Source organism: Rhyacophila brunnea, unplaced genomic scaffold (assembly GCF_057557595.1).
Source record: "Rhyacophila brunnea isolate RB1 unplaced genomic scaffold, BYU_Rbru_1.0 scaffold_11, whole genome shotgun sequence".
NCBI classification, from domain to species: domain Eukaryota; kingdom Metazoa; phylum Arthropoda; class Insecta; order Trichoptera; family Rhyacophilidae; genus Rhyacophila; species Rhyacophila brunnea.
In genome coordinates, this window is record NW_028232763.1 from 17,706,604 (window position 1) to 17,718,343 (window position 11,740).

At 28.5% G+C, this 11,740-nt stretch overlaps 1 protein-coding gene across 1 annotated transcript in view; it reads right to left on the reverse strand.

Moving 5' to 3' along the window:
- Nucleotides 1-10,506, reverse strand: part of LOC147078437 (protein peste-like) — a 50,480-nt gene extending 39,974 nt beyond the window's left edge. The window contains exon 1 of the mRNA XM_085959610.1: nucleotides 10,009-10,506. The gene's annotated coding sequence lies outside the window, so the exon portion shown is untranslated. The remainder of the gene's footprint in view (nucleotides 1-10,008) is intronic.
- Nucleotides 10,507-11,740: the final 1,234 nt, after the last annotated feature.

Below are 11,740 nucleotides of genomic sequence, written 5' to 3' on the forward strand. Positions count from 1 at the left end.
CTTTCCCTTATATTCCGTTGATTTTTATTTCGTATTTTGTCAGTGTTTTATATAAACATGAATTTTATCTCAATACTATACAGCTATTTATTTCCGATGCAACATACCACGATGAACTGTGATTCGGCCAACTGCATACGTATATCCGGACTTGTCTATCCAAATAAGACCAATGTGAAATACAGGTGAATGATACATGTAAATGAAGTTCAAACTCTTGGACAATACTATATTATTCTCACTTAGGTTTTTGAAAATTTTATTTGATGGTGATGAATGATTAGTTAAAACACGAGTAGTTAATCATTATAAAAACAATTGGTTTACTAATCAATTGTCACAAACTAAAGCTTTTCCTCTTTAGTTGGGTATTAATAATTTGTAATACGTTATAAATAACTGTGATTAAAATAGTTCTCCTGCGGCGCTATTATTTAATACCTATAGTTTTAAATATAACTTTAAACTACAAACATCAATTTTCACACTTATCAACTATAATATAACATTGGAATTTTCCACATCAACAAGACATTTATAAATATCTTATTTGCGTCTGGTATGGTCTGGCATTAGAGAAAGGTTGGGAGCGACTATGTTATGAAGTATAAAACTGGCGTAAAGCTGATTATTTGGAGTTGATTTTTAGATAAGAAAAGCGATTTTAATGTGTCAACATTTGTGGCAAATGCAAAAAAAGTCTTTTCTCATTCACTATAATTGATTATTTTCTTGAATTAGGTAATATGCATACATAATGGTAAAAATAAAATATCACAACAAATGTATATGAATACAAACTACTAACTAGTATATAAAGGTTTTTTTTTTTTTTTAATTTAATGGTTATGGATAACCTATATTTGACGTTAAAAATTATCATTATACTATTTTGTTCGAAAATTAGGGACAAAAAATGGTTTCAATAGGATTTGTATTTATCCTACCTAGTTCCTATCCTTGTTAGTATCACCTTATTGTGCAAACAATGACAAAACAGCGATTTGTTCTTTAAATAAGATAGTTTGTGAATATTAGCCCAAAATAGGTTAATGAGATTGGTGTTATTCTAAAAATAAGTAATACCCTAAGAAAGGTGTCTTTAACCTTTGCCAGTCTGACATCCGACCCTCACCGTGAAATGCATCGATATGTTAATTCAGTGAAGTCCAATTATATTAATTATTATTGCATTTACGGACGTGAAACGAGTTTCTGTTGCCTACATGGAGTGCAATAATGTATAACTTAGCAATCTACCTATGTAATATATTAAGTATATTTCGATACCACAGTTCAATAGGGGAACAACTCAAAATTTAAAGGTTTTGAGTTAAGAATGCCATTCGATGTAGAAAAGTCTTCTCTTTATAATTCAGCAAAAAAATAGTCAAAAATGTCTTCAATGTGGCATAAGATCGAATAACCCTTTCTGAGATTAATCAGTAATTCCATTATAATATAATCAAATTTATTGGTTAATTCCTTATTAAAATGTACAATTTCATTGTGCATTGATGAATTCCACTAAATTAAATATGAAAAACACACTTTTAACAAAATCAAGGCTTTAAAATTAAAAATGGAATTACTGCAAAAAATTCAAACGCCATTATCTTAGAACAAGGTTTTATGAGTTGTTCCCCTATTGAACTGGGGTATCGATTTGTTAAATTCTAATTGTTGTGGGTTGTACCGATCCAGGTTTCATTTTTAGGCCGAATGTATATACCCACGGAATGTATAATATACAACTGATATACTGATAGTATTATAGTTGGATATGCATATGGCTAGAAATACTGAAATTTGAAGCCTGGTTTGCTAAAACTGATTCACATAAAATAAGTGCGTAGGTACAGAACTATCGTAAATTATAATTTAAATTCAAACTCCACTAAGTAAAAAAACCTTATAGTACCTACTAATTATTAGTAAATATAAAATCACATAAGTTATTAAATACAGAAAAATACTCACTTTGTATATTTATCACACACTTTAAGTTAGTTAAACTAGGTATATTAAATTTAAAATCCGATATAATTTTCAGAATAAATTTATAAATTATTTAAATAAAATAAATGTGCAATGAATAAATTAGTAGGTAATAATAATTATTACATTCACTTGAACCACTTTTATAATGATTATGACAAGAAAAAGATGATATCAACCTAAAAATCAAAATTAAATCAGAATAAATATTTATAAACACTTGAGTCAGTGTGGTATTGTCTATCTATGGAGTACAGTTTGTAACTATGATAATTTCATTTTCATCTCGTCCTTTTATAGATAATTCTTATAACCTAATTGTCATTAAATGTCGTATTTCAATATCAATGTCAACAAATTTGTTGACTTCGTATAGTATTCCAAAAGGCTGTATACCACAAGAATGTGGTAAGGAACATTTTACTCAGTCTAAGCAAGCAGCGACAAAAATAATAAATATACAGGTAATATACGGTGTATCCTAAATAAGAGACAACTATTATGAATAGTGAAACATATAATTATTCATTAGAATGTATTATTTTAGGGTTCTCGCGATCTTCAGTCATGAGGAATACATTGATATTATTAATATAAAAATCATTTTGTTTTTTATAAGTCACGCTATTCTAAGTTCTATAACAGGGATAGCGAACCTTTTCCTACACGTGAGTCTGTGTTTATAAAAAAATCTTGAAAAAATATGTAGTGATTTTGAATATAATTGAATATATTGACAATATTATAAATATATTTTTTTTCAATTTAGTAACATGTTCTTTGTCTGATATCAATGTATGTATAGTTGAAGACGTAGTTTATATGAGAATTATAGATACGAAAATAGATATTCACAGTCATATTATGTTTACATAACGATAGTCAACATAGCGATTTGATAATTAATTAATTGAATAAACCTATGGCGTAGTAACATTCAAATTATGTCATAAGATTATTTTGAATTTGCATGCATTTCAAATAAAAATTTAAAAATTCACTAGTAATTAGTTATAAAAAGCTACCAAGCTTTTGCATACATAATTCAAACTTTGCCTGCGTATTATACAAAAATCACACAAAAATGAAACCTACTGACACGCGTGGCATAGGTTCATCATTCCTGTCCAACCAATGCTAAGTAATAAGTAGAGTATATTCTTCATAACTTTGCACTCCCGGGTCTAGAATTAAAATGATGTAATATATTCTAAAAATATAGTTTGTTATATTTATTATCTATTTATTTTCTTATCACTACATATAATAATACAAGTGAATGCCATTTGATCGGATTTTATGTAAGGTAATCAGGGAAAGAGGAGTATCAGTGTAGTAAAAGGTACAAAAACGTGCATAGTTATAAAACATAATACACTCTACTCTAGATTTTCATATCAAATTTTTGTGTTTTTTTATTATTCAAATGTATAAAGTCTATTACAGGAAATAATATATTCTATTGATTCAAGGTTAACGAAAAATAGTATTTTTAATCCGATCAAGTGAGATTAAGTTCGGAAAATTGGGGATACAAAAACACAAAAATGGAACGGAGATGTCTTACTATAAAATTATTCATCATTAAAAATACTTGATCTTGGTCTCAATAATAATTGTATTATTATACTAGCTGCCTGGTACTGTTCCATATGGGAGAAAATCTGGTGTGATGTGGGACTTATTATTATTAGGACATATCGCTGCCTAAAAGCAACAGTGGGATATATAAAAAATACTAGTTTCGTGGTAATTGAACATTAATGTTTATGTCATACAAATGAAATAATTAGTTAAGATGTTTATTTTATTTTTCTGCAGTTTATAATTTAGATGATAATGGTAGAATTGTGTGTACTTATACCATTATAAACAGTGGATTATTTCAGTTATTCACTGTTTATCCGCTTTGAAGTTACAGGATTATAATACACGCAACCGTGGTATTTTTTCTTTTATATGGGCTATTACATATTTTTCATTTCAGCGATTCATTGTGTAGGTATCATCAATTGATTGGCATACCTCCTTATTTCAAAATCGACTTTTTTCGTTTTGTCCCACTGTTGCTTTCAGGTAGCGATATATTCACAACTTTGTTTTTAATCTCTTAAGGCTGTACCTACTCGTATATAAGTGACGAAGGTGGTATAAAGGTACGGCTGTTAAAAATTCCGAATGATGAATCTGACAGACGATAGACGGACGTCTTGCGGAATGACATTTTAATTGTTAATAGTCTCAGAAAGTGCAATAGTTTATGTTTTAGCGAGCTAATTTCGAAATGAAACAAAAATAAAAAATAGTTTATTAATAGATAAATGTTATTAAAATAGGTATTAAAAATCAAACAATAACCGCTCTTATATCTTCAATATATCAATGCTAACTTATGATATTTTGTTTGCGCTATATTATAAAAGAACCTCTTAGAATTGCATGCATAAATAAATATATATAAAAAAAATGTGTATGTGAAAAAATACTTAATATTCTGATAAACATATTATGTATTTCTCGAATATTGTCGTATTTTTAAGATGTTTGTTATGAAAACAAGTGTCTATGCAATTTATATAACAGAGAAAAAAAGTATATTATATAACAGAGATAAAATTTACTTATTTATTTAAAATACTTTGTTCCAATCAAGTACTTGTGCATACAAAAAATATGACATAAGTACCAATATTATATTTTAACACTAGGATTAGAAAATTTGAGGGTCCATGACTCATGAAAATATTCAATGACTTATTATTGTCATCAGGATTATTAGATTCAAAATATTGTTGCACAGGTCTGTTTAATAATATAAGTACTAACTTATTAATTTAATAATATTTATGACGAAAACAACTGTATTTATTTCAAGTTAATCCATTGAAGAGATTTACTTTTTCTACGTAGAAAGGTCGACCCAATTATTTTGAATTTAAATTGGACTTATCCAAGGCAGAATTTCTAGAAAAATGATGAATATACGTCAAACATTTATTTAATTAATCTATTGCATAATAAAATTTAATGAAACTATTTTGTATAATAATATTTAAATGAATAATTTTGCGACTAATTAAATTTATCATTAATTACAAGCTTAGCGCATCTGTTCTATATACAAAGCTGCTATCGGCGGCAATCGAGGGTAGTTTATCATATTTTATGTATTGATGTGAATAATTAATTATTGTTACAATAAGTTAACCGTCCGAACTGTCAAAAAGTGCTATAATTTAACAGCACGTCTCTTACCTGTGTTAACTTTTAGAGCGAGATAGACAGTTTTGACATGTTAGACGGCTATGCATGCCTGCCTTAAGGGACTTTATGCCATCGGCCAAGCTGATGAAAACGCACTGGTGTGGATTGAGAATCTGCCAGTGCTTATAGTGACAACTGTTTCTTCAACCCTTAATTGCACGGTATTGCATTTCAGCAACAAACTGTGATATTCTTTATATTTTTTGTAAGAATGAAACTTTAAAAAACAAAGTGTGCTGAAACAATATTTGTAGTTTTTATTCACAAATGCCACAGCTAAGTTATAATAATATTAAATATTGCATGAGTGATTGATTACAAGAGTAATACATATTGAAGGGTGGCCATCATGCATTTCTTCTCCTTTTTACTTTCACACACACACAGAGTTGTTTTTTGACAATATGGTTGTTTTTGTATTGGTGACTGTTAGTTGTCTTATTTATGTGGATATTTCAATGCTGTCTCCAGTGAATGAATACCTATATTATTAAATGTACCTATGTATATATTGTAACTAATATTCTATATTATATTTTATAACAGTGTTTCTCCTTAAATTGTGATGTTATCTTGTTATAACTCAATATTTTAGCGGACGAGTATCTAGAGGTCTGCGAACCTTGCTTTAGATTTAGGTGTTCGACATAAATCAGTTTCCAAAATACTATATTTTAACACTGGTTAAATATTTGTTTGTCGATCACAAATAGTGGCTTAACAATTTATCGTAAGACCCATTTTACACGGGATACGTGTGTGGCGCCACTGGAATGGCCAGATTCCGCATTTACACATAACTGAATGGGTGCGTTCATTTATCAATGTAAATGCGGAATCTCGCCACGCCGGTGGCTTGCTACAGGTGTCCCGTGCGAAACGGGTCTTAGACTGCTGAGAGTATTGTATTAAAATGAGAGTTTTGTGCAACAATAATTAATTATAATCCATTTTTAATGGACTGATTATTCATGGCCTGCATTGCTATAACATTATATCCATTTAGTGAAAATGAGTAATGCTTTCATTTATGCATATTCGACGAATGCACATAGATATCTACGTCAATATTTAAAAAAACCTGCGTAAGAATTTTTAATTGATACGGTTATCTATTTTTTACACTTTCTTAAAACTCTCCAGGTTGTTATTTACGTAATGCATATACGTTTAGTTAGAGTAATCTTAATACATAGTTATTGAACATGTGATACTATATTTTACCTACAACGCGAGCTTTATTAAATATTATGGATATATTATATAAGTAACATTAGGAAGTTTTTTTGAATATAATCGTATCACGTAGTATCATTATTATGGAATTTGTAAGTGGTAATAAGTATTAACAATATATATTAATCAATCTATGCCTGTATATCTGGAATGGTTGACAACACATTCTCGTGGGTAGTTTATTATGATACCGTCATACTGTGTGTATCTACCAGTCTACACTCTATATTAATTTTGGACCAAAAATACTGATGTATCTAAGTAGTTATACATACATATTATTATAGAATATATTATTGTTTCTACCTAAGATTTAACAAACATGTTTAATGGCTATTCGGATAAGAATGGCTGTTTCTGATATTACCACCATTTGTTAGCAATTTATTTAAAACGACTTTAAAAAACAATACATATGTTAATTATTTAATCACCAAAAACTTGATAAATTATTGAAAAATTACAATGACATTTAATATGAATACAACTATTACTTATGTACAAAATGCAATGTTGTGTATCTATTAACAGTATCAACAAACCAATGTATTCTTAGTATTTTGTTTTCTCAGTTTATTAGTTTTTTTTTATTATACGATTAGGTACTCTGTATAGTATATTATGACATAAGGCGGGAAAGATGTTTTTTCGAATCAAATTTACGCAATCCAAAATCGATTTACCTCTTTCAAGGGTAGAATGACGCAATTGGTTGTTGTGTAATTTTCCACAGATATGCTAGAATGCTAGATATTAACTCAATAATGTCAGAGTAACAATATATTTTGATTATTTTTGTGTGAAAAAATATTGTGATGAAACATCTCAATTACCACAAGGTATCTAGTATTTATTAATTATGAGTTTTTATATCATTTTTTCTGAAGTAGTTTTGTAATAATTGCAATGTTTTAACGTACTTTTTATAGTATGTGTGTTACGCAATATTAATCATATTCATTATAAATTATTTATGATGTTATCAAATAATTCAAGAATATTTTTTGTACCTAATCAATAAAAAATGTGTTATTTGTTATTCAAAAAATCCTTCAAAAGTACATACTTATTTATATTGATGTAGAGCAGCAATCGCTCATCCAGTAAAATACATTATTAATCACTCTCAATAAAGATTACAATATGATCGCATTAATGTTTATTGTACTATGAAATAAAAAAAAATCTTGTATTTATTTATTTGTTTGATTTTTGATAATGAATTTTCTTGGTTATATTCAAAATAACAGGTATCATGATGAATAGTTATATTGCGTTCTCACTTGGTGATTTTTGTCGTTCAACTTATATGTTGAATGACAGTTGAAAGTCAATTGATAAGTGGGAATCATATTGAGGTCCTTTCTACTTTTGTCGGTTCAATTTTAAATGATCATTCGAGTCAACTTTACAGCAAGATGCCTAGACTTTAGAGCAGGCATGGCCAACCCGCCTCCCAAATGAAGACTTTTTGCGGCCCAAGGCCCAATTAAAGTTTTCAGCTTTCTATATTTTGCATTTTGGTATTCATACAATAAAAAAAAAATCTCGTAAATTTACCACATTTATATTATAATTATTTTATGAAATTAGAACATTCTTGTTGTGCTGCTTGTTAGTACCCGTTTTTATGCTTATGCCGGCTCCACACACTCCGTACTTAATAGTGACCGTAAAGATTTTTTTAAATATTCTAATAAAGTCACAAAATTAACTAAAAAATTCGATACCAGATTCGCATTTATGCAAAAGTATGAGGAAATGTTAAAAATATTCTTAACTTCATTTAACGTGGGGGTAGAATAAGCGTCTCTAAATTTACAAATGGAACTAATAGAACTGCAATCAAGCATAGAGTTAAAGTGCATTTTCGAAGGGAATAATCTTGAGTTTTATCAGAATTAATATACCTTCGAAGATAAATTTCGAAAATGAAAACGACTGTCAATGTGCATTACAGCAGAATTTATGGCTACATATTACTGCTAATCGTTCTTTTCGAAATTAAATGTAAAAACGAAGTAACGCTGCAGGTTGCTAGATGAAAACACGACCAATCAACTGCGATGCGCGTCGGCTAAATCACCAGTCAATATGAAGAAGATATCAAACAATATACTTACAAAAATAAGTGTCACATTAATTATAAGGTCATAAAATATTTTGAATAAGTTCTTTGTTTTCTTTTATGTGTGGCCCACCTATAAGCTCAGTAATATTTTTTTGGCCCACCAAACGATTTGGGTTGGGCACCCCTGCTCTAGAGTAACCAAGGTGATAACAACTCGCATCGGTACGTCAAATATGTTTGTTTCATTGGACGTCATCTTGATTACGACATTCTTTTCTATTTCTTGTTCAACATTCAACATATAGTTGAACAACACAAAATACCACAGGAGAAGGTGGCATTATGGTAAAATGATTATTGAACTGTAAAAAAACATGACAATATTATTTTATGTGAATTTTATATAGGTATGACTGATTTTATGCAATTATTTGTATTTAAAAATGGCTCTAAATATTTTTTTTTATTTTGGCTGAAAATGTCCCTCTGAGGCGGACGAAACCGGTCCTAATCTCTTGATTAAAAGTGGAATAATTACTTCAAAAAAATTGCGTTTTATTAAATAAAAACAACAATCTAAATATTTTTTTAGTTTGTGTTAATGTTTTACAAAAATTTCATACTAACTTGCTGATTGGAAAGTACCTACTGTACTGTAACACAGAACAGATTAATAAAATATAAATTTGACAGCCAGTCGCCATATACCAAGCCTTTGAAGCTAATTTTAGTTTATGGCTTAATAAAGGTCAAGCCTTAAACTAACTTTAATGCATAGTAATAAATTATGATACAGACGCAACTATTGAAAATATCATATTCTTGACGATACCCAATTATCAAATTTACTTCACTTTAATACACTTAAAATGAAATTGAGGATCGGGAGACATAAACTGGTATGGTATGACAATGTAGAAAATATGCAGCATTGACCAGTTGAGGTCGCGGATTAAACTTGTAACAGTGGAGCTGTTTCCACATGGAGACAACCAGCACCAACGCTGGGTTGTAATGCCAATGACAATAATAATTAATAGTTCATATACCAATATGTATAATATGTTATAATTTAAATTAGAGAATGGCTTGTAAACCTCTGCCGCTACAAAGATGTACGTAAGTATTTTGTCAATTGCTTAAAAGTGTTGAAACTCAATGCTCGTCCATACATGCTGCTATCAAATTAAATGTAATTTGGACAGTCACATAATTATTTGTAAGTACCTATATTTGAACATGTTTTCCATCCACGGCGGAATACAAAAGGCATGGACATTTGTATTGAAATATTATAGAAAGGCAATAAAATAATTCATTCAATGAATAATTAGCTTAATTAATTATTGTTGTTTCCATTAGGTGTTTAAAACAATACCAATGTTTTTGTTTTAAAATAAGTATATAGTACCTTTATAGGGAATTAAAAAAACACTCACCGGTTAAAACTTCCTTGTCTTGAATATATTTTTTCGTCGTTGACACTCAGTTCCAAGTAAACTTTATTATAACTTAAATAAAAAGTAGTACAAATTCATTTGTAATCAACACAACCTTCTGTTTGTATATTATATTTTTTGCATAAAATATACATGGCCTTGCAACCGCAGACTAAAAAACGATATAGTACCTTATATCCATTTACATTAAATAGTATTATTTTAATATTTCACTATGAATTTTAATGAAAACAAACTTCACTTCAATTTGAAAAACTAGAATGTAAACACGATTCTGAATGAGTGTTGTCTGTTAGACGGCATCGATTGTCTATGAGTTCTGTCATATTATTATTTTAATTCGACATTCATATTATTATTTTATTTTTGAAACATTGTTTTATAAAGAAGAATATAATTCGTTTCTCATATTATTATATAGCGGATACTGCTTACGATATAGCGAGATGGAGAACCCACGATGTCTAGTGTGCGAATGACACTTGGAGCCATTACCTGCGTCAAAGAAACATGACTGATATTCCGTTCTGTACCTTATCATATTGTTTTATTATGTATAAGGTTAAAACTAAAAATAACTAATCATATAATTTTGATCGTTGTTATGAGACGTCAATCTACAAACATTTTATCATTTGATCACTATTTATGTTTTGAAAAACTTGTGTATGTTTAAACACTAGTAAAGTATATGCGACAAAATGATGTACTTACTTTAATATATTCTAAAAATGTATTTTTACATATATTATGTATCTATTTATTTATTACTCAATTAATATTATACAAGTGATATAACCAGGCGATAGTGCGATAACCAGGCAAATACGTATACTATACTATCTTTGGCTTCTTAAATCATATCTCACAAGAACGTAGCATGTAAAAGTAATTTTTGTTTATGATATCGACATAAAGTATAGACCCTGTCAAATTTGATGTTGATCTAGGTAAGTACAGGGTGACATAATTCACTTATCTATTTTTTATCGGATTAAAACCTAAATTGCTAATGTTTTTAGACACATTTTTTTAGTATTAGTAGTAATTACACGCAATTTAAAAAATGTATTAAATATAACAATATTTTGAGGTTATGCAAAGGCTAAAAAAACCGTTATAATAAAATTATATAGGGATAAGGAAGGCTACATAATATTATAATAAAAATGTGAGTTATATGTGTTTTGTTTTAATATAATTTTCTGCATTTTGTTTAGAAACTATTCTTTAAAAAGGGGTTCTTCTTATTGAAAAGTATGAACTATTTTTTGTATGCTAATAATTATTTACTTACTATGAATGATGTATTGAACAAAATTACTTATACATAATCACGAAAAACCACAGCTTTTTAAGGATAACGAACATTTTTTATCATAAGTATATCTATATAAATTAATTCCCATCTACTTGCATATACATAATTTCTACAATATATACATATACATTCAATATAAGTTCAGTACATTCACAAGAAAAATGTGCAGCACAATGAAAGCATTGAGATAATATAAATATAAAAAAAATATATAAAAAAAACAGTATAAGTACAGCTATTGATCCACCAATTAGCACAACCAATGGTTCATTAGTATCCAACATGGGAGAACAAACAACTGATGCTCCAGATATATATAATATATATCTCCAGATACCATGTCCGATCCTAATAAAATCAAATGGGCCTACACAGAGTGGAGGTTTTTTT